Genomic DNA, 23,187 nt, shown 5'->3' on the forward strand with positions numbered 1-23,187 from the left:
AGAGTAGAAGAGAATACAATAGAATAGATATTGGGATGTAGAGTAGAGTAGAGTAGAGTAGAATAGAATAGAATAGAATAGAATAGAATAGAATAGAATAGATATTGGAATATAGAGTAGAAGAGAATACAATAGAATAGATATTGGGATGTAGAGTAGAGTAGAGTAGAATAGAATAGAATAGAATAGATATTGGAATATAGAGTAGAAGAGAATACAATAGAATAGATATTGGGATGTAGAGTAGAGTAGAGTAGAATAGAATAGAATAGAATAGAATAGATATTGGAATATAGAGTAGAAGAGAATACAATAGAATAGATATTGGGATATAGAGTAGAGTAGAGTAGAGTAGAGTAGAATAGATATTGTAATGTAGAGTAGAGTAGAGTAGATATTGGGATGTAGAGTAGAGTAGAGTAGAATAGATACTGGAATATAGAGTAGAAGAGAATACAATAGAATAGATATTGGGATATAGAGTAGAGTAGAGTAGAGTAGAGTAGAATAGATATTGTAATGTAGAGTAGAGTAGAGTAGATATTGGGATGTAGAGTAGAGTAGAGTAGAATAGATACTGGAATATAGAGTAGAAGAGAATACAATAGAATAGATATTGGGATGTAGAGTAGAGTAGAGTAGAATAGAATAGAATAGAATAGATATTGGAATATAGAGTAGAAGAGAATACAATAGAATAGATATTGGGATATAGAGTAGAGTAGAGTAGAATAGATATTGTAATGTAGAGTAGAGTAGATATTGGGATGTAGAGTAGAGTAGAATAGATACTGGAATGTAGAGTAGAGTAGAGTAGAGTAGAGTAGAGTAGAGTAGAGTAGAACAGAACAGAACAGAATAGAAGATGGAAGGAACCTTGGAGGTCTTCTAGTCCAACCCCCTGCTCAAATAGAAGAACCTATACATTCTGAATACATGGCTGGCCAGTCTTTAAAACCTCCAGTGATTTTTCCACCCACAAGTTCTGAAGGCAACTTCTGTTCCACTGGTTAATTGTTCTAACTCAGGAAACTCCTCCTTAATTCCAGGTTGCTTCTCTCCTTGATTAGTTCCCATCCATTGTTTCTTGTCCTGCCTTCTGGTGCTTTGGAGAATAACTTGACCCCCTCTTCTTTGTGGCAGCCCCTCAAATATAGGAAGACTGCTATCATGCCCTCCCTCTGGTCCTTCTTTTCTCTAGACTAGCCAAACCCAACTCCTGCAACCCTTCTTCATATATTATGGCTGTCTTCCCACAATTTATTTGATGGATCCTTGATGGGCCTGTTTTCGGCGTTTGCCTAATGCACTGAAGCACAGACTAATTGATAGCTTGGCTCAAGCTATTCTTAGCCAGGTTTAGCACGCAGTATCTCTACAGTAAATCTTTAACTTGGCAAAAGGTGTTATTATAAAAAAAAACAAAAAAAACCCTTCAGCTGCTTTTTTTTCCCTTTGGGTGGATCCCAAAATCCTGCTATTCTTTTTGCTGATCACTTGGTGGCATTCCCTTTACTGAGGTTCCAATATTAATGGCTCATTTTACAGGTCTGTTATGATGATGGATGTGAATTAATAACCCCTGCAAATCTCAACCTTATCATCTAGTTAATGTGCCTGAATAATAGTCTGCACGGAAGCACTTCTCTGGTTACTCACATGCCCCCCCTCCTTCCCCCCCAAAAAAATCCTGCATTACGTTTGGTTTGGCTTGGCTTAGCTGCAGCTCTTCACGTTCTCTTACGCTGGGAGATGAAGAAGAAAGATGAGAGCTCACAAAAGAACAACATTCCTACAGCTGCGTGCAGGCCCTTCAGGAAAGCCGGACAGCTGTTGGTCAGAAAAGGCAAGGGATACAGATTAAGAGTTGGAAGGGACTTTGTAGGTCATCTAGCCCAACCCCCCACCCAAGCAGGATACCCGGACATCATTTCTGACAGATGGCAGTCTAGTCTCTTCTCGAAAGCTTCCAGTGATGAAGCTCCCACAACTTCTGAAGGCAATTTTGGTTCCATGGGTGGATTGCTCTCACTGTCAGAAAATTTATCCTTATTTCCAGGTTGAATCTCTCCTTGATCAGTTTCCATCCATTATTCCTTGTCTGGCCTTCAGGTGCTTTGGAAAATAGCTTGATCCCCCTCCTCTCTGTGGCAGCCCCTCACATATTGGAAGGCTGCTCTCATGTCTCCCCTGGTCCTTCTCTTCCCTAGACTAGCCATGCCCAGTTCCTGCAACCTAAAACATTGTGTGTTTTAGCCTCCAGTCCCCTCATCATCCTGGTTGCTCTTTTCTGCACTCTTTCTAGAGTCTCAAAATCTTTTTTACAGCGTGGTGATCAAAACTGGCATGCTGATGTTTAATGTGCAGTCATGTGAGGATCTCTCTATGGAGCTGGGACAGTTACTTGGGAAAAGCTCTCCGAGTGCAAGCTCTCCGAGTGCAATTCTTTGGGTTCAGAATTGGAATTTGTCTGGATCTGTCCTTGTGCCCTAGCCAAATTTGATTGCAGTGGCAAAAAATGTGCCTAACTCTGTTCCATGCAAAATAGAAAGGAAGAAGGGAAACTAGCCAAGATTCCCCACTCTGCTAAAGTGCGAAAACGCTGGTGAATTTTAGCCCAGGTTTCCCCCCCCCACTGGTTACTGGGGAGGAGCTGCAAGGCTGTGGAAGTAGCATTCCCCTTCTAGGACCTCTCTCTCAGAAATGGGCATAAAAGATGTGATACGGACTTCCTTGGAGCTAGGAGTGAAAAAAGGAGGCAAAAGGAGGAGAGAGAGAGAGAGAGAGAGAGAGAGAGAGAGAGAGGAGGAGGAGGAGGAGGAGGAGGAGGAGGAGGAGGAGGAGGAGGAGGAGGAGGAGAGGAATGAGAAGGAGAAGGAAAAGGAGAGGAAGGAGAAGGAGAGGAATAAGGAGGAAGAGGAAGAAGAGGAGGAGGAGGAGGAGGAGGAGGAGGAGGAGGAGGAGGAGAAGAAGAAGAAGAAGAAGAAGAAGAAGAAGAAGAAGAAGAAGAAGGGGAGGGGAAGTGGAGGGGGAGAAAGAGGAGGAGGAGGAGGAGGAGGAGGAGAGGAACGAGAAGGAGAAGGAAAAGGAGAGGAAGGAGAAGGAGAGGAATAAGGAGGAAGAGGAAGAAGAGGAGGAGGAGGAGAAGAAGAAGAAGAGGAGGAGGAGGGGAGGGGGAGAAAGAGGAGGAGAAGGAGGAGGAGAAGGAGAAGGAGGAGGAGGAGAAGAAGAAGAAGAGGAGGAGGAGGAGGAGGAGGAGGGGAAGGGGAGGGGGAGAAAGAGGAGGAGAAGGAGAAGGAGGAGGAGAAGAAGAAGAAGAAGAAGAAGAAGAAGAAGAAGAAGAAGAAGAAGAAGAAGAAGAAGAAGAAGAAGAAGAAGAAGAAGAAGAAGAAACAAAGCAGCAAAGATATGCTTATCAGGAAACTAGCATATTGCTATATATCTTAGCCCCTTTGGAAGACGACAGCAAGGAGATATTCAACTTCGCATACTCAAAATACATATTGTGTGTTTCTTCTACTCCCCTCTGTAAGCCATAATTTTAGCTTTCATGGGCTTTTTTCCCCTCATCATAACAGAGAAAAACGGTCCTCTCCTTCATTGTTATAAAGATTGCTGGTTTGAGCCAAAGATGGTACGAAATGAATCACAGAGGCTCCTAAAACTCCATTTTGCCCCCAAGAGCAAAAATCTTCCTTCCGTCATATGAAGGAGACTCAGCTGCCAACCTCACTTTCTCTCCGAGTGTCACTTACACTTTCCGGGGACTTCTCTTCTCCTCCAGGGTTTGCTGGAGAAAAGCTTATGCCGGAAAGAGAGGGCAACCGAGGAAATCATCAAGAATTTCAGCTCCAGTGCTCCAACATTAGCCTGATATTTTTAGCCCAGCCCTAGGCGAAGCCACCTGGGGCCTGAGCCGCTACCACATCTGGTTTTCCAGAGAGAAGCTGGAGAGCGTTAAAATGTGTCTGTTTTAACGGAGAGCTTAGCCTTTGCAAATCCACCTTTCTCCGCAAAGATGCTTGACCTATAATGGAGAAAGTTCCCCAATTAAAAAAAAATCTGAAGCTGCAAATTCTATTTTAACACTGCCAGAGGCCAAGGCTATTAAACATTTATGGAGTCCATTTGTTACAGCCAAGGCTTCCCATTCTGCTTCGGCCTGGCACAATTTGGTAGTGGGGGGGAAATGAAGACAATCCCCAAATTGGTCCCGTTAAAAGATGGAATTAAAATGCTCTGATCCTCAAACCGGATGATATGATTCTGACCAGCCTCATGTCCATCTACCGTGTTTCCCTGAAAATAAGACAGGGTCTTATTTTCTTTTGACCCCCCCCCCCCCAAAGCCAACATAGTTCTAGGCTGCATAAACAGAGGGATAGAATCAAGATCACGTGAAGGGTTAATACCACTTTATAAGGCCACACTTGGAATACTGCATCTAATTTTGGTCGCCATGATGTAGAAAAGATGTGGAGACAATCACCTCCGAGATGTGACTTTACTTTTTAAGTTGATCCTGCTTTCTTGTCTTCTGGCAGCTCTGCACATGCACACACTGGGAACAGGCTCCAGCTGTTCTTCTGCCTCACTGCTGTCTAACTCCTCTCTGCCTCTGACGCAGAGCCCTCGTCTGAGCTTCCCTCAGGCCCCAGGACTGGCCCATGTTCCTCCCCAACCTCCTCACTGTCCGACTCCGCTGCCAGCTTTGCTGGCTGCCAGCAGGCCACAGCAGCTAAGACCTCTTCTGAAATGTTTCTCACACCCCTTCTCCTTCTCTAGTTTGAGATATATTTCCCCACGGGTTGTCCAGCCAGTAGCTCTGCCTCTGGTCTCCCAAGGTCTTTCCCAGAAGCCATGACATTACACATAAGATACACGCAGAACCTTCACACCACATATGATACACACAGAACTTTTAAGCACCTTAAAAGTGCAGCAAAGCTTGAATTGGGTTGTGTCAGGAGCAGAAAATCAGACCATGCGGGAGACGGCAGTTGAGTGTTATGGTGGCCTACAGTTGGAGCCCTCGCCTCACAATCAGGAGGCTCTGATTTCGATCCTGGGTAGACGCAGATATTTCTTTCTCTGGGCACACTGAGAATATATCTGCTGGGAAAAAACCTCCACATTGGCGATGGGAAGGCGTCTGGCCAGTAAATGCTCAGCTGCACTCAAGTTGCCCAAGACTCCACTGTGCAAGGGATTACGGGGTCTTTAAAAGGAGATGATGATGATGATGATGATGATGATGATGATGATGATGATGATGATGATGATGATGATGATGATGATGATGATGCGGGAGATGGCAGTTTAGAAGAGTAAAAGCTGAAGCCTGTATCCAAGAATCTAGCCAATTAAAATTCAGTATTAAATTGGCACCAGAATTCAAGAGAGGTTGGGCTTAGGTCGTTTGTGGGAACACAGCAATTCTAAGCTGATGAGTCACTTAACTCTGCCCTCTCAGCTCTGCCTGCTCTTCTCCCGCATTATACTCTATTACCCTTTCAGTGTTTCTCCAAATAAGAAACAACTCATGTCCATCAGTCAGGGGGGAAAAAATCTTGGAATTAATATTGTGTTTGGGTACATTTTATTGCTTTGGTAGAAGAAGCAATATTTGAACTTTCCAGCTCAGAGCTGTCACCTTTTCTTTTGCAATCAAAAGAAAACGTCGCCCCTGCCGTTGTGCCAATTGTGCGAACAGGCCTTGAATTACAAATGAGTGGCATTGCACGGGGTTTACAAGATGTTTTGTTGCCCTGCGTTCAATTACAAGCGTGGCTCTCGTGTTTTTCCTGTATGTTTTCATGGATCATTAAATGGACAACTGCAGGCAGGCACGTCAACTGGAATTCCAGTTGTTTCACCTGACAAGCGGAGGAGAAGAAAGACTTAACTTTCCGAGATTATCAACCTGGATGGCAAACAACAGCCAGTCAGAATTGCTAATCCTCTCACAGATATATCAAGCGAATTATTAAATTAATCATGCGCCCGTCAGAGACTTTTATTAATGACGTCTGGAAATACCTACCTGTACTGTGGATGGATGGATGGTAAGGACAGGAGAATGAGGAATGAGACCCCCACCAGCTTCCCAAAACTGGTTATCACTTTAGGAATGGAATGCCGATGGGAAAAGGGTCGTACTTTAGAGAAATTCTGCTATCTCTGTCTTCAATTCCTACATCTATAGCAATAGCACTTAGAGTTATATACTGCTTTACAGTGCTTTACAGCCCTAAGCAGTTTATAAAGTCAGCATCTTTGCCCCCAACAGTCGGGGTCCTCATTTTACCCACCTTGGAAGTATGGAAGGCTGAGTCAACCTTGAGCCAATCAGGATCGAACCACTGGCAATCAGCAGAGTTAGTTTGCAATACTGCATTCTAACCACTGGGGGGAGGGAGGGAAGGATGGAAGGAAGATCACTTACACTTATATACTGTTGCACAATTCTTCACAGCCCTCTCTAAGCAGTTTACAGAGTCAGCCTCTTGCCCCCAACAATCTGTCTCCTCATTTTTACCCACCTCGGAACAGTGGGTAAACCTTGAGCCTAGTGAGATCTGAACTGCCAAATTGCAGGCAGTTGGCAGTCAGCAGAAGTAGACTGCAGTACTGCACTCTAACCACTGCGCCGCCATCCCTATGGATGGGAGGGGAGCATCAATATCGGCGTAAGGGTTAAGGCGTCAGGCATGGAAACCAGGACACGGTGAGCCTGCCTCAGATATGAAAGTCAGCCGATTAACTTTGGGCCAATCCAAGAGATGATATGGATGATTGCTCTTTTTTGTTGTTTTATTTCAGTTCCCCCACTTTTTATCTTAGGCAGGTGACATGATTAGAAGTTAGATAGGAGAGAAAAAAAGTTTCTCAATCAAAGGTGACATGATTAAAAGCTGGAATAAATGATTGGAATAAGGGGAATATTAATGTATATGCTTCTACCTTATAAAATGAAAGTAATAATGAGAAAATGTGGAATAATTGAATAATGATAGATTGTGTTGGGAGTATACTCCTAGTGTTGGGTAGGCTATATATATATATATATATATATATATATATATATATATATATATATATATATATATGTGTGTGTGTGTGTGTGTGTGTGTGTGTGTGTGTGTGTGTGTGTGTGTGTGTGTGTGTATATATAGATAGATAGATAGATAGATAGATAGATAGACAGATAGATACATACATACATACATACATACATACATACAACAACAAATGGTCGTTGTTGCTTTAAATGAGTGGATGTACTTAACAACTGTAATTAACTTTACTATAAGAAGGAGTTAAGAGAGCTCACTCTCTCTCTCTCTCTGCCTGTCCTATGCTTGATGAATGTGAACTGCGATTGTAAGCTATTGTTTGTTCTTTGAATTGTGTTTGGACTAATATCTACTATCTACTATCACTGCTTGTGAAGCAATTATCGGTAGTAAAGCTACTTGTTTTCACTAGCAGTGTCTGAAATGCTATTCGTGTGTTTCTACTAGCAACATTCTTTCTCTCTAGCTGTACATTCCGCTGCACTACTTTCTGTCTACAACAGAGATACCTCTAACAGATTGCAATGTAATATAAATGTGCATTGTTATTAGAAATAACCTGTTCCCCTGAAAATAAGACCTCCCCAGATAATAAATCCAATCGGGCTTTTGAGCACATGTGCTAAAATAAGCCCTCCCCTGAAAATAAGCCCCACTTAATATTTAAACACACACACAGCTAGGCCCTGCCATTTCCTGTGGGGGGAGGGGCGACAATGGCCCACGCACCCCACATGCACCTCCCATCTATGCAGAACAGCCTCACCGAGGCCACTCCCACAGACCTTAACTACCACGCCCCTTCTCTTACTGGCGACTGCAAAAAGAGAGGCAGGCCCAGCGACCAGAAACAGAGACAGAACTTCCGGCCCTCTCCGGATGCCATGGGCTGAGGTTAAGGGGCCTCCTGCACCATAAGACCCCCCCCCCCAAAAAAAATTAGGCCAAGCGCTTATTTTGGGGAAACACTGCACATAAGTTGATCGAATATAACAACTATGTTTAATTTGATTAGCTTCAATTGGATTGGAATGTACGGATTGGCCCAGGTGCCACACTGTCCACACATTGATTTGACATGTTCATAAAAAATAAAAAAACTTTAAAAAAAAACCAGTGCCAGACAGCAGGAGACAGTGTGTTCCAGTCCCGCCTTAAGCATGAAAGGTGGCTGGATGACTTTGGGCCAATCACCAGGAGTTGGTGAGTTCTAGTCCCGCCCGAAGGATAAAAGCTTCACTCTCAGGGTTCCAAATAGCACCCAAAAGTAAATCGGAGTCCGAGGCAAAGTATTGCTCAAAGTTCCAATTTATGAAGAGAGCCATGTTGGCACATCTAGGGAAACCCGAATCTGAAAGCTTCCTGGTTTCCCCCACCTGGTTGAAAGTTCAAGATCTTGCCCCCACACCCTCAAGTCCATCAGAATGGTCCAATCTCCCACTGCCATGCTGGCAGCTTCCACCATCCAATTCCGGTCAGGTGCAGGGGTTCAAAGACGAAGGATGACCTTGGCTCTCTGGAAAGAATGTTATTATGGCTACATATCATCTAACTCCGTACCATCCCCTCCTCCCATTTCCCCACAATAGAAAATGCATAGCAGAATAATAGAAAGAGCGGCAGGCCAAAGATCCAAAAGAAAAGATGGCGGAAGATGACATTCCCCTTGTGGCTAAGTTCTGAATGAACCAACCTGACACGAATGGAGCAAAGGTGCCCCCAAACCAATAGGTGTAAAACACCACGCATGTGAGCTGCATTGTACAGTGGAACAAGAAAACCATGCACATAGCTTTTTTGGAGACAGGAGGTGCATCTCATTTCCAACTCCAGGTGGAAAACATCGTCTATATTAATCTAACCATCTCCTTTCTTGCAGGAAGCTAGTCCATCACAGCCAGAGGTGGGTTCCTACCAGTTTGCACCTATTCGGTAGAACCGGTACGTCAAATCTACTGAACCGGTTAGAAGAGGTTCCACCAGTGGACCCGGAAAGCAGGCCACACCTGCAGAAGAGGTTCCAAAAATTTTTGAAACCCACCACTGCCACAGAGAGAGAGAGAGAGAGAGAGAGAGACAGACAGACAGACAGACAGACAGACAGACAGACAGACAGACTGACTGACACACACAGAGAGAGAAAGAGAAAGAAAGAAAGAAAGAAAAAAGAAAGAAAAAGAGTGAGAGTGAGATGAAAGAAAAAAAGAAAAAAGGGACAGAGAGACAAAAGGAAGGAAAGAGAGACAGAGAGAGACAGAGACAGAGAGAGAGAGAAAGAAAACATATGGCCGGCAAGCCACTCCCACAAAGGAGGCCACACCCACAGAGTAGGTTCCAACATTTTTTGAAACCCACCACTGATCACAGCCCAGTTTCTACATATTAGATTCTTACGGCTGGAAGAACGAAACAAACAAACCTAGAATTAAAACCAAACCGCATCCCAAAACGAGATCTGAACAATGCCACCTGAGTACTTTATTAGACTCTCTTGATTGTGCACACAGTGCTTGAAGGAAGCAATCAGAGAGATACAAACAAAAGCCGGGCCGTTTTGATTTCAGAGTTCATACAACCCTGTTTTCTCAATGAACCCATTTGGCTGATGAATGAGCCCTAAAGTACTACACCAGGCACTTCCAACTTATACACTACACCTGGGATGGTTAACATTTTTGATGCCAAGTGCACAAGGCGTGTGCCTGTGCAAATGTACGTGTGCAGGACCCAACCCCCAAAATGCGGTGTTAGCATCCCCCTGCACATGCGCCCGGCACCCACGGCAGAGGTGGGTTCCTACCAGTTCGCACCTATTCGTCAAATCTATCGAACCGGTTAGAAGAGCTTCCACCAGTGGACCCAGAAAGCAGGCCACACCTACAGAAGAGGTGCGGTGGCCTCGAGGTGGAGTTCTTGCCCCACAACCAGGAGGCTTGTGAGTTCAATCCTAGGTAGAGGCAGACATTTCTCTCTCTGGGAACGTTGAGAATATATCTGCTGAATATAACTCCGCACTGGTGACATTAAAGGCATCCGGCCAGTAAACACACAGCTCCATTCAGTTGCCCAAGACTCCGCAAGGGATTATGGGGTCTTCAAAAGGAGATAATTCCTGGGCTTGTGCAGACTTTCTTCCCGTTTAGAACCTCAATTTCAATTGGCTGGAGAGAGAAGGTGAATTCTCCCTATATATTGAAGATTTTTGGACTCTTTTCCAGGTGAAGAACCACGCTTGACTTTTGAGGAGGTCTGCCTCAGGTCCCTGTCCTCAAAACCAGGCAGGACAAGGATGAAACTGAATTGGGTTTCATCCCCTTTTTGATGTAACCAAACCAAAGGTCCTGGGTTTAATGAATCACTCCCCGCGTCCTTCACGATGTAGCCTTCCTCTCTGTTGAAATACAACAGTTCAGCAGTGGCTTTCGGGAAGGATCTGAGGACCACATCAAAAACCAGAGACGTCCTAGGGGTTTCCACCCTTGCTTTGCAAGAGCTCGACTGTTGGAGTACGTGAGTTTTGCATGCATCTCCCGGACGATTGATGATGCAACCCCAGCTGGCACTGAAGTCCAAAGTTGTGAGATTCTATTTTCAGTTGCCTGCTGCTTCTGATTTTTTTTAAATTTTATTTTCCAAGATCCCTTTTGTCTCGCTAACCTGAGATGACCCAATGCCTCCCTCCTCGTTCCAAGCATCCAGGGAAATTCCATGCCAGCTTTTTCCAGGTGCCCAGTCATTAAATATCAACAGCCCATGCAAATTGCATTATCAGAATCTATCGCTCAGGAAGGTTTGGGACGGTTGCCAGTTTTCCACGAACATCTGCTGCGGCTTGCAGGGTTTTTTTTTTGGAATCCTTTTCGTTACGTGATGAACGTTGGGTTTTGCTTTAAGGAAAGGCAGTTCCTGGGCTAACCACGGTTCAGTCACCTGTGTTTGCATCTGACCATCAGAGGAGGTTCGACAGACATTTGACTCCCCGCTTTCTGGGTGCAAAATTGGGAAATTTAGATGGATTATTGACCACTGAGGGAGAAAAGGCATCCAGGCTGTTGCCAACAAAAGTTGTCCGTTTGTGGGCTTCTTTCCAATTGTAGGTGTATGCAGAATATTAACTATGTTGTCCTGGAAGAAAGGGACATGGTGGCTCAGTAGCTAAGACACAGAAAAGTCGGCAGTTTGGCGGTTCAAATCCCTAGCGCCGGGTGATAGAGTGAGCTGTATCCCGTTACTTCTCCCAGCTTCTACCAATTAGCAATTCAAAAGCATGTAAAAAAATGCAAGTAGAAAAATAGGAAACACCTTTGGTGGGTAGGTGACAGTGTTCTGTGTGCCTTCGGTGTTGAGTCATGCCGGCCACATGACCATGGAGACGTCTTCGGACAGCGCTGGCTCTTCGGCTTTGAAACAGAGACAAGCACCGCCCCCTAGAGTTGGGAACGACTAGCACGTATGTGTGAGTGGGATCTTTACCTTACTGGAAGAGAAGCTGAAAAGCGGAGAGAAATCTTTCCTATGGAGTCTGTGCCTAAGATGTCTGTGTTATTAAATTGGAACAAAAAGGATCATTTTGCCTTGGATTCTGATTTAATTCTGCATGATACTTGGAACACTGACACCAGATGGATCTTGACAGATTTGAACCCTGGGCCCTATTTAACAAAATGATTCAATGCAGAGAAAAGTAAAGTCTTAAACTAAGGCAAGAAAAACCAAAAGGACACATATAGACTGGGTGAAAAAAGGCTTCATAGCAGTGACTGGGAGAGGGATCTTGGAGTCTTAGTGGACAACCAGATAAATATGAGTCAACAGTGTGCAGCGGCAGCCAAAAAAGCTAATGTAATCCTAAATTGCATTAACAGAGGGATACAATCAAGATGAAGGGAGGTACTAATACCACTCTATAAATAAAGCCTTAGTAAGACAACATCTAGAGTACTGCATCCCATTTTGGTCACCACGCTATAAAAAAGACATTGAGACTCTAGAAAGAGTGCAGAGAAGAGCAACCAGGATGATTAGGGGACTGGAGGCTAAAACATATGAAGAACGGTTGCAGGAACTGGGCATGGCTAGTCTAGTGAAGAGAAGAACCAGGGGAGACAGGAGAGCAGGCTTCCAATATTTGAGGGGTTGCCACAGAGAGGAGGGAGGTCAAGCTATTTTCCAAGGCACCTGAAGGCCGGACAAGGAATAATGGATGGAAACTGACCAAGGAGAGATTCAACCTGGAAATAAGGCGATATTTTTTGACAGTGAGAACAATTCACCCATGGAACAGAAGTTGCCTTCAGAAGTTGTAGGAGCTTCATCATTTGAGACTTTCAAGAAGAGATTGGACTGCCATTTGTCAGTAATGGTGTAGGGTCTCCTGCTTGAGCAGGGGGTTGGACGAGATGACCTACAAGGCCCCTTCCAACTCTGTTAATCTGTATTCTGTAATTCCCCAGCCAGCCAGGGTGCCCCGGTTTACAGCGTAAAGAAGGGAATATTTAGCTGATTCTCAGAGTAGACTGTTCACTCCTTTCCTATTGGCTTAAGGAGACAGATGTGATTCTTATCCATTTAGAATTAATCGCTCTTCTGCTCAACGCCAGGTTACGGTTCATTTCCTTGAAACTCAATTGAAGGCAGAGATGAAGCAATTCCAGGCTCCTGGGTAGAAAGTCACCAATCACCAGGGATGGAACAGAAAAGCAAATAGGACCCTGGGACAGAAGCCTCAACTCTTCCCTCTCTTCCAAAATCCTGGTCCCCTTTCTTTTATTTTCGGAAGGAAAACATCAGTAATCAATACACGCGGTGGAGTTTCTGAAGGTTGGCCTCTCCTAAGAGTTGATTTTTTCTCCCCCTTTAAGTCGGCTAGATGCTGCTGGACCTGAACACTATTAAATTGGGTAGGAGTACCGATTGGTTTAAAAGATTTTAAAGGAGAGGGAATAAATTAGGGAAGATCGATTGGTTAACCAGGCTAATTGCAGAGGCAGTCTACCATAGAATAGCGGGGAGGAGGGCAGGATCTCTATCTTAATCTGGGTTGGGAATCTCTAGATCAGCTTGGGAAAACTGTTGGAGCATAGATCTAGTGGACGTGACCTTGGCAGCAACGGTGGGGAATGCTTGTTTGTTTATGGGTGTGTGTCTTTCTGTTTTCTTTCTTTTCTTTCTTTTCTTTCTGTTCTTTCTCTTTCTCTATCCCTTTAGCTACTTCTCTACCTTTCCCCCTTATCTATCTATTTTTATCATGTCTGTCTGTCTGTGTCTCTCTATCTGTCTCTCTCTGTCTCTGTCTGTCTCTCTCTGTCTCTATTTCTCTACTTCTCCCTTTATCTCTCTCTATCATCTCTTTCTATTTCTCTACTTCTCTATCTACTTCTTTACTTCTCTCTCTCTCATCTATCTATCTATCTATCATCTGCTCTTGGGAAAGATGGAAGGTAGAAGGAGAAGGAGACAGCAAAGGGGGAGATAGTGTCATCAATGCAATGAACCTGAATTTGGGCAAACTCTGGGAGACAGTTGCCTCCTTCCTTGTATGGCTTTACTACGATTACCACCTGCTAGTTAAAATGATACGTTTTTTCTTCTGCATGAATTGAAATAGTAAATTGGTTCTATGGGTTTAACTGCTTGTGGACTCTTCAGATAACTAGAGTTCCTTGTTCCTCAAATGGAAAGCAGATTTTCTTGAGCTCTTGACCAACCACTCAACTCTTCCACAAGGCTGAGCTTGCTCTACGCTAAAGAGACCTGGTTACCTGAGATGATAGGATTGCAGGCACCATTAAAGGTAAATGGTAAAGGTTCCTCTCGGACATATATGCTAGTCATTCCCAACACTAGGGAGCAGTGCTCATCTTCATTTCAAAGTCGAAGAGCCAGTAGTGTCTGAAGACGTCTCCATGGTCATGTGGCTGGCATGACTAAATGCCGAAGGCGCACAGAACGCTGTTACCTTCCCTCCAACGGTGGTCCCTATTTTTCTACTTGCATTTTTTACATGCTTTCGAACTGCTAGATTGGCAGAAGGTGGGACAAGTAACGGGAGCTCACTCCGTTACGCAGCGCTAGGGATTCGAACCGCTGAACTTCCGACCTTTCTGATCGACAAGCTCAGCGTCTTAGCCACTGAGCCACCCCTGTACACTGTGCAGGCACCATTAAATAATGACAAAACACCATGTTTCTTTACAGGGTTGTGGGAAATGTTCAAGGGCCAACAGATCACTTTCGGGTTCAGCCTTCCAGAAATTTCTTTGGGGCTGCCACCCGGAGAAAGAGTGGTTGTCTTTTGGTATGTTAGCTGCCAAAGATTAATAGGAAAACCATCAAAGTCCCTCCATTGTTTAAAATCTATTTTCATTAAAAAAAAAAAACAGGTTGTCTTCCATTTCCCCCCACCCACAAATTCCCTATAGTGTGAAAAAAAGTGTTTAAATCCCATGCGTAAAGCTATTACCTTTCCTTCAGAATTCTACAGATTTTTCTGAGTAAAATTCTGCAACCCCTGTGTGGTAATGGGGTTGTTTTTCCCCCCAATTTATGCAATATCCGAAGCCACTCTTAGATAAGTTAATTCCACCTTTTCCTTTTAAGAGAGATCAAGAAGAAAGAGGGGTAGAGAGGGTGGGAGAGAGGATTGGAGGGAGGGTGAGAAGGAAGGGAGGGAGTGTATCGGGAGAGAGGTGTGGTAGAGGGGGAGGGGAAGTAGGGTAGAGGGGAATGATGGAGGGAAGATGGAAAGTTGGAGGGGGGGCGAAAGAAAGGGTGTATGGAGGGTCAAAGAGGTACATTGGGTTTCTATTTTGTGGGGTATTATTGACAAGAGGAATGGCTGTGTTTATTGTTTAATGTTATATGGCCCCGGTTCTGTACAGTATATGTGTGACATTACGAAAATGAAAATGGAAAATAAAACACATTTACAGAGAAAAAGTTTGAAATGAAAAAAGAGAGATCAAGAATCTCCATATAGTTCACCCTAGATGGGAACCTGGCCTGTTCAGCTTGATTTGCTACCAAATCTCATGTCCCCTTTAAGTCTTATTGATAGAAGCTGAATTTTATGACCTCTACTCCCTACTCAAACAGTTCACAATGACCCTTCCGAGATATTACAGAGAAGGGGGAGAGGGAGGTGCAGGTCAAGTGGCAGAATTTGTATAAAGCCGAATAAAGTTCAGATCATTTGTATTTATTAGTTTGTCAAACATGTACAAGAGAGCAGGTATAACTATAAACATGGAAATGAACAAAAGAAATGAATACCATTAAATGGGGACAGTAGGACAGGGATGGTAGGCATGCTGGGGCGCTTATGCACCCCCCCAGATGTCCATTGTAGATGGCCAGCTGGGGGGACCGAGGTGGCGCAGTGGTTAGGGTGCAGTACTGCAGGCCACTTCAGCTGACTGCAGGCCACTTCAGCTGACTGTTATCTGCAGTTCAGCAGTTCAAATCTCACTGGCTCAAGGTTGACTCAGCCGTCCATCCTTCCAAGGTGGGTGAAATGAGGACCGAGATTGTTGGGGGCGATATGCTGACTCTGTAAACTGCTTAGAGAGGGCTGAAAGCCCTATGAAGCGGTATATAAGTCTAACCGCTATTGCTATTGCTATTGCTATCCATTGCTAAGAACAAAGCAGGGATATCTTGCTATATACCCTGTTTCTCCAAAAATAAGACCTCCCCGGATAATAAGCCCAATCGTGCTTCTGAGTGCATGTGCTAAAATAATCCCTCCCCAAAAAATAAGCCCTCCCTGAAAATATTGCAACACAGCAGCAGCCATAAGGTGACCATGCTCACTGCCTCCTACACCTCAAAAATAATAAGACCTCCCCAGAAATAAGGCCAAGAGCTTATTTCAGGGGGGGGGGTCAAAAGAAAATAAGACCCTGTCTTATTTTGGGGGAAAGGCGGTATTATGCAATCACGTGTATGAACATTGACTTCTAGAGGGCTTCCTATCCCAAAGCCCTCAGATTCTCATCCAAGATAGCCAAAAGGCCATGAAGGTTGAACATCAAGGTAGCTAAAGTCCAACCCATCTGAAGGAACCAATCTCGCAGGGGGAAACTGCTGTCTCCCAAATTCCAATAGTAAAACCTAGTCATCCTAAGCCATGCCCAACAGACAGTTGATGCATCCAGAGTGGTGTTTCATAATTGTTTCCCAAATGGTTTCCTCTACCCAAAAGTTAGTAGCTGGGACGGGATACCTAGAGATCACAGACTGATTGATCCATCCCAGAAATCTCCGGGTCAGAAATCTCTGATCTTTGGAAAACTTCTTGGCTATGATGCTGAACAGGCCGGAAGCATTTAATTAGAAGAATTCCTATTTTTAGGAGATGCTGTAATTTGGCCACAGGCCAAAGCTTGCAGCCACGGTGAGAGTTTTCACCAGCACACCCATCCTCTTTCTCCTCCTCTCATTTTCAAGCATTTCCCCCCCTTTCAATTCAGAAATCCTGTTTGTGTGCGTGTGTCCCCCCTCCACAGAAGCACACAACACAATCCCATCAGAACGATTGAATAGCTGTTGCCTTTGCTTGCGTTGTGAGATCTTGGCAATCAAAGTCACACTCAGCTGGTCCATTCCAGGGATTTTGAACCTGGGCAGTGATACTGAAGCCCACAATACAGATGTGTCATTGAGTGAACCTAGAATTAAGTACCTTCATTTATGTTTGAAAATACCCCAAACATATAGTGGGGGATGTTGATGCTTCTATCTAGGTGCTGGGCCTTGGAAGACCAATTGATTTTTATTTATTTTTTTGCAAGATTGGTTGCTTAGATTTCCAGATACCCTATATGGCCTCTGTACCTCCATCTTCGGTTCATTTATCTACATCATCTCTGGTTTCCAGAAATCCACATTTTTCGTTGTCTTCACTGTGAACGACCAAGATTTCATCTAATGAATACCTTGGGCAATGAGCAATCCTCCCTACTACTCTTCTTCCAAAAGCCACTCCTATAGAAGACAGTAGCGTTTATTGGCTTTATAGCTATCCGTCTTTAAAGAGCAATGTGGTTAAGATGTTACTTATTGGATGGATTCAGTTCTGAGAAGAAAAAAAAAACCTGAAGCCACTCATTCTTTCAAAGAAAGGAAACAACGTTAAGGATTAAATCAGAACTTAGGTTATCTAACTCAAGATGGTCTTCTCTACTTGAGTTCCAATCAATTTTCTTTTTTCTTTTTTCCTTTTCTTTTTAAGGCTCACTCTGAAAATGCCGAAGATTGAACTAGCATCCTTTGGCACAAACAGCCCCACACATGTGCTAAAATTAATAATCCTACCAAATTCCATTACAGCCCAGATGTCCACGTACAATTTCCCTGCGTTTCCCCACACCCGACCATCTAAATGATATGGAAGTTCTCCCCAAAAAGCACAATTAGTGCCTTGGCTTTAGCTGTTTTGATATCTTCCCCTGATTGACAGCTTAGGAAAGTTCAAGTAAATAGGATCCAGAGGCAAAGACCTCTCGGTTCATTAGCGGGGTGGATCCTGTCCATTGGGGATTGCCCCCCTCCCCAACGTGACAGCTGCAGTCGTTGCTTCTCCTGGACTGAGAAATTACACCTTTTATTTTTCCAAAAGTCAAAGGGTTGAGTTTCCCAACACATGAACAACACACATAGAGTAACTTGGCTATTCCACTGATTGGAGAGACCTCAGACATTGGCTGACATACTGGACCCTGGATGGTGGAAGCTTCATCAATAAAAGAGACTTGGTCATTCATTCCTTCAAATCTGGCTCGGAATCCAATGCTCCCCGTTAATCTTCCCCGGTCAAGTTATCCGTTCTTTCTGAGACCCCAGATTCCCGGAGAAAACCCCTAAAGAGACCCAACCACAAAAGTAGGATTTGCAACATGAGAAAGTCTCATTCCATACCTCCCCCAGCCCATCAAGAATTCTTTCTGCCTCCACTTCCTAAAAAGATTAGCTTCCCCCTTTCAGTTGGCCCAGGAGTTGGGTGAGAGACAAGGCAGGGAGGTAGCAAGACCAAGAAGAAACGCCAGAAGGAAACCTTTCTTTCCCCTCCCACCCACCCCAAGGAAGAAACCGTGGGGGGGGGGGCTGAGGGAGGAGAACAACCAAAGCCCCCTCTTCCTTTCCCCCTTGCCGTTGAGAATGTCATGCCTGCGTTGACCTGTGATTGCGTGTGTGCCGCGCGGGTGCTTGGCGGGGTGGGGGCGGTTGGGGTGCCAGAAGGCTGCAGTGCTTTGTCCATGGCACACATCTGTAACGGTGGTCCACCACGAGACCATTTGGGGGGAGCTGGGGGGGGGAGAGAAGGAAGACCAGCAACGTGGTGTGGTCAAAGGGAAAGAACACCCGAGTCCAAGGCAGAGAGAAAGGATGGAGGAAGGGGGAGATACATACTCCGCCTGGTTCCACATAGCAAGGGGTCTTAACTCAACAATGAAGATCCCCGTTGGCTTCATCCCCGCCTTCTCTAGCAACTCCATAGCTCAGCGAGCTCAACAGCAGCACCCTCGAACCTCCCGCCCGCTTTCCCCGAAGCCTGGGTCGCTGGCTACCCATGGCATCCTTTCAACCGAAGACCAGCCTATTTTCTGCTCCTGCTTCTCTTCGCCCCTTGCACCCCTCACCCCACCCCAGAGACGGATTCCCAGAGCATAAAGGATCTGTGTCTAGTTCTGCAAAAGAAATAAGGGTTGGGGGGGGGGGGGAGGGAAGGGTTGGAGTGGGGGGGGAGTAGGAGAGGAGGGAAAGAGAGAAGTACCTTATTCGGGGATCCTGAATCGCCTTCTCTCTTCATCGCAGCCGTGCCTATTCATCCTTTAATCCTGGGGAACAGAGGCGCAATTCAAAACATCGCCTCGCACGAGGTTCTTCCCAACCGCTGCTTCCCATTGCTCGCTTGCTTGCCTTTTGGGGGTTGGTTGCGGTTGGGGTGTTGGTTTTATTTTTTTTCGGGAGGGGGGGGAGACAAAATCCCAAGAGATCTCCCCCTCCGTTTCCCTTTCCCACCTCCGAGCAATAATCAGGAGGAGGATTAAAATAATGTATCTCTCTCTTTCTTTCTCTCTCTCTCTCTCTATATATATCTATATATATATATACAGCACAGCACCACCAGTTCTTCTCCCCTTCCTGCTTCGCTGTCTTCTTGTAAAGACCCCTGGCTTGGCGCTGGCTTGCCTCGGAAGGGAGGGGGGGGAAATAAATAAATAATAGGAGCGGCTTCGAAGAGAAAGGAAAGAAGGGAGGAAGGAGGAAGAGAGCCTTGAGGAGGAGAGGAAGAGAGAACGAGCAAGGAAGGGGAGGGAAAGGGCAATGGGAGGGAGCAGGGGGTTGGGGGTGGGGGGAGGAAAGAGGCTGAGTCTGGATTCACATTTGTGCCTGATGGGCTTTGCTCCCCGTAAGCCCCGGCCCCCACCCCCTTGGAGAATCAGAGGGCTCCTGATGCTGATAATGGCCTGTACCAATTTATTGCACTTAAGCAGGGGGGGCAGTTCTCCTCGCGAAGGGAAGGCAAGCCACGCCAGCCTCCCCGAGGTCCCCTCGTCAAATTGGTTTCTGCTGGCCGATTTGTCATAGCGTCTCCCGCTGACCTTATTGCTGCTGGAAATGCTAACACCAGGAACACCCTAGGAACAAGGAGGGCAGTTGGCAACTAGGTGCAAGAGAGAGGAGGGGGCAGGGTGAAATCCTAGGCTCGGGAGCAGTGGGAACTAGGTTCAAGGAGGAAGGGGGAAACACTGGGCTTGGGAGTAGTGGCAACTAGGTGCAAGGGAGGAAGGGGTAGAGGGGAACCCTGGGCTCGGGAGTAGTGGCAACTAGGTGCATGGAGGAAGGGGTAGGGGGAACCCTGGGCTAAGGAGCAGTGGCAACTAGGTGCAATGAGAAAGGGGTAGGGGGAAACGCTGGGCTCAGGAGCAGTGGCAACTAGGTGCAATGAGAAAGGGGTAGGGGGAACCCTGGGCTTGGGAGTAGTGGCAACTAGGTGCAAGGAGGAAGGGGTAGGGGGAAACACTGGGCTCGGGAGCAATGGAAAATAGGTGCAAGGGAGGAAGGGGTAGGGGGAACCCTGGGCTCAGGAGCAGTGGCAACTAGGTGCAAGGGAGGAAGGGGAACCCTGGGCTCGGGAGTAGTGGCAACTAGGCGCAAGGGGGTAGGGGGAACCCTAGGCTAAGGAGCAGTGGCAACTAGGTGCAAGGGAGAAAGGGGTAGGGGGAAACCCTGGGTTCGGGAGCAGTGGCAACTAGGTGCAAGGAGGAAGGGGTAGGGGGAAATGATGGGCTGGGAAGCAGTGGCAACTAGGTGCAAGGGAGGAAGGGGTAGAGGGGAACCCTGGGCTCGGGAGTAGTGACAACTAGGCGCAAGGGGGTAGGGGGAACCCTAGGCTAAGGAGCAGTGGCAACTAGGTGCAAGGGAGAAAGGGGTAGGGGGAAACCCTGGGTTCGGGAGCAGTGGCAACTAGGTGCAAGGGAGAAAGGGATAGGGGGAAACCCTGGGTTCGGGAGCAGTGGCAACTAGGTGCAAGGGAGGAAGGGGTAGGGGGAAATGATGGGCTGGGAAGCAGTGGGAACTAGGTGCAAGGGAGGAAGGGGTAGGGGGAAATGCTGGGCTCAGGAGCAGTGGCAACTAGGTGCAAGGGAGGAAGGGGTAGAGGGGAACCCTGGGCTCGGGAGTAGTGACAACTAGGCGCAAGGGGGTAGGGGGAACCCTAGGCTAAGGAGCAGTGGCAACTAAGTGCAAGGAGGAAAGGGTAGGGGGAAACCCTGGGTTTGGGAGAAACAGGGGGAAGGATGAGGTTGGAGGCCACCTTAGAAGACTCCCTGTGGCTACCGAAGTTCAGCACTGGCAAATGGTCTAGGCTGGCACATGGTTGATGCTTCAGACATCGACTCTTGAGAAGCACCCAACCCGCTTCTTCCATTGGCTTAATCAGGATTGAATAACGATTCTTGGAGTCCATAGATAATTCCCCATTTAGGATTTCTCCCCCCGCCACTCCCCAAACTTCGAACTCCGCCTTTGAAATAAAAGGATGGTCTTTCCTTCCCTAACGCTGATCCCCAAGGTCAACGGTGACAATTGACAGCTCTTCCAGGATGATTTCTTAATCTTCCTGGTGGATAAGACGATAATTGGTTGGGTTTTGAATCCCCCTATTTTGCCTTCCATATTTGGAATCCGGGAACCAGAAGGTGGAGCCGAAGAGTAGGTTTCTAAGTGTTGAGAGTGGAACACAAGTTAGGGAAGAAGTTTGAAGATCAGGTGAAGTGTTAATACCACTTTATAAGACCTTGGTAAGGCCACACTTGGAATACGGCATCCAGTTTTGGTCGCCACGATGCAAAAAGGATGCTGAGACTCTAGAAAGAGTGCAGAGAAGAGCAACAAAGAGGATTAGGGGACTGGAGGCTGAAACATATGAAGAACGGTTGCAGGAACTGGGTATGTCTCGTTTAAGAAAAAGAAGGACTAGGGGAGACAGGATAGCAGAGTTCCAATATCTCAGGGGCTGCCACAAAGAAGAGGGAGTCAAGCTATTCTCCAAAGCACCTGAGGGAAGGACAGGATGCAACAGATGGAAACTAATCAAGGAGAGAAGCAACTTGGAACTAAGGAGAAATTTCATGACAATTAGAACAATTAATCAATGGAACAACTTGCCTCCACAAGTTGTGAATGCCCCAACACTGGAAGTATTTAAGAAGATGTTGGATAACCATTTGTCTGAAGTGGTATAGGGTCTCCTACCTAAAGGTATATTTTTATTTTTATTTTCATTTTGGGGCGTATACCATTCTCGCTGTCATTATGTTATATGTGATATTAAATATATAGACCCTTTACTATAATCTTCTGTTATGATTCCTAATAAGAATAACTCCGGTTTAAATTCTAACCTTATTTATTTATTTATTTATTTATTTATTTATTTATTTATTTATTTATTTATTTATTTATTTATTTATTTATTTATTTATTAGACTTATATACCGCTTCAAAGGGCTTTCAGCCCTCTCTAAGCGGTTTACAGATTTTTAGCAAATTGAGTCAGCAAATTGCCCCCACAGTCTGGGTCCTCATTTCACCCACCTCGGAAGGATGGAAGGCTGAGTCAACCTTGAGCCGGTGAGATTTGAACCGCTGAACTGCAGATAACAGTCAGCTGAAGTGGCCTGCAGTACTGCACCCTAACCACTGCGCTACCTCGGCTCCTTTGTCCAATCATTTCTTCCAACCACATAGAGATGCCTTGCCAAATTATTTTGCTTTTTTTGCATGTCCATCACATAGCTTCTTGACTTCAGAGATGTCCCAGAATGCCTTCTGCTCTAAATAGTGAAAATAAATATTCACAACATCTCATTTTTCTCTCTCACATCTCTTTATTGCTCCATCACCATTAGTCCCTTTTCCCAGAAAGATTAAAATAGATGTTTTTTTACTTTATGGACACCTGTTTAACTCAACTGGCCCACAGAGGGATGGAGAAGATGAGATGTGAATGGGACTCTCCTACAAATGCATCTCTCCATGCACGACAAATGGACCCATCAGAAAGATAGTGAGTAGTCTTTAAAGCTTTGGATCATTTAGTCTAGGATAATCCCTTGTTCGAAACTCAACATTAAGAAAACTAAGATCGTGGCATCCAGCTCTCTCAATTCTTGGAAATGGGGAAGAAATGGAGGTGGTGACAGATTTTATTTTCCTGGGCTCCAAGATCACTGCAGATGGAGACTGCAGCCAAGAAATCAAAAGACGCTTGCTCCTGGGGAGGAAAGCGATGGCAAATCTAGACAGCATACTAAAAAGCGGAGATATCACCCTGCCAACAAAAGTGCGCATAGTCAAGGTTATGGTATTCCCAGTTGCAATGGATGGCTGTGAAGGTTGGACCACAAGGAAGGCTGTGCGCCAAAGAATGGAGGCCCTTGAACTCTGGTGCTGGAGAAGACTCCTGCGAGTCCCTTGGACCACAAGGCAATCAAACCGGTCAGTCCTAGAGGAGATCAACCCTGACTGCTCTTTAGAAGGCCAGATTCTGAAGAGGAAACTCAAAGACTTTGGCCACTTAATGAGAAGGAAGGACTCCCTGGAG

At 45.6% G+C, this 23,187-nt stretch overlaps 1 protein-coding gene across 3 annotated transcripts in view; it reads right to left on the bottom strand.

The window, feature by feature from the left end:
- The window catches only part of B3GAT1 (beta-1,3-glucuronyltransferase 1), a 63,000-nt gene extending 43,563 nt beyond the window's left edge, over positions 1–19,437 (bottom strand). For 2 of the 3 annotated variants that reach the window (XM_087706390.1, XM_087706391.1), the window contains exon 1: positions 18,850–19,436. The gene's annotated coding sequence lies outside the window, so the exon portion shown is untranslated. Of the gene's footprint in view, positions 1–18,849 lie in introns of all 3 variants that reach the window. The other variant, XM_087706389.1, reaches the window with a different exon arrangement.
- Positions 19,438–23,187: the final 3,750 nt, after the last annotated feature.

The sequence above is a fragment of the Thamnophis sirtalis genome, unplaced genomic scaffold (assembly GCF_051295495.1).
Source record: "Thamnophis sirtalis isolate CommonGarterSnake01/CBP01778 unplaced genomic scaffold, rThaSir2_p1.2 scaffold_2, whole genome shotgun sequence".
In the NCBI taxonomy this organism is placed as follows: domain Eukaryota; kingdom Metazoa; phylum Chordata; class Lepidosauria; order Squamata; family Natricidae; genus Thamnophis; species Thamnophis sirtalis.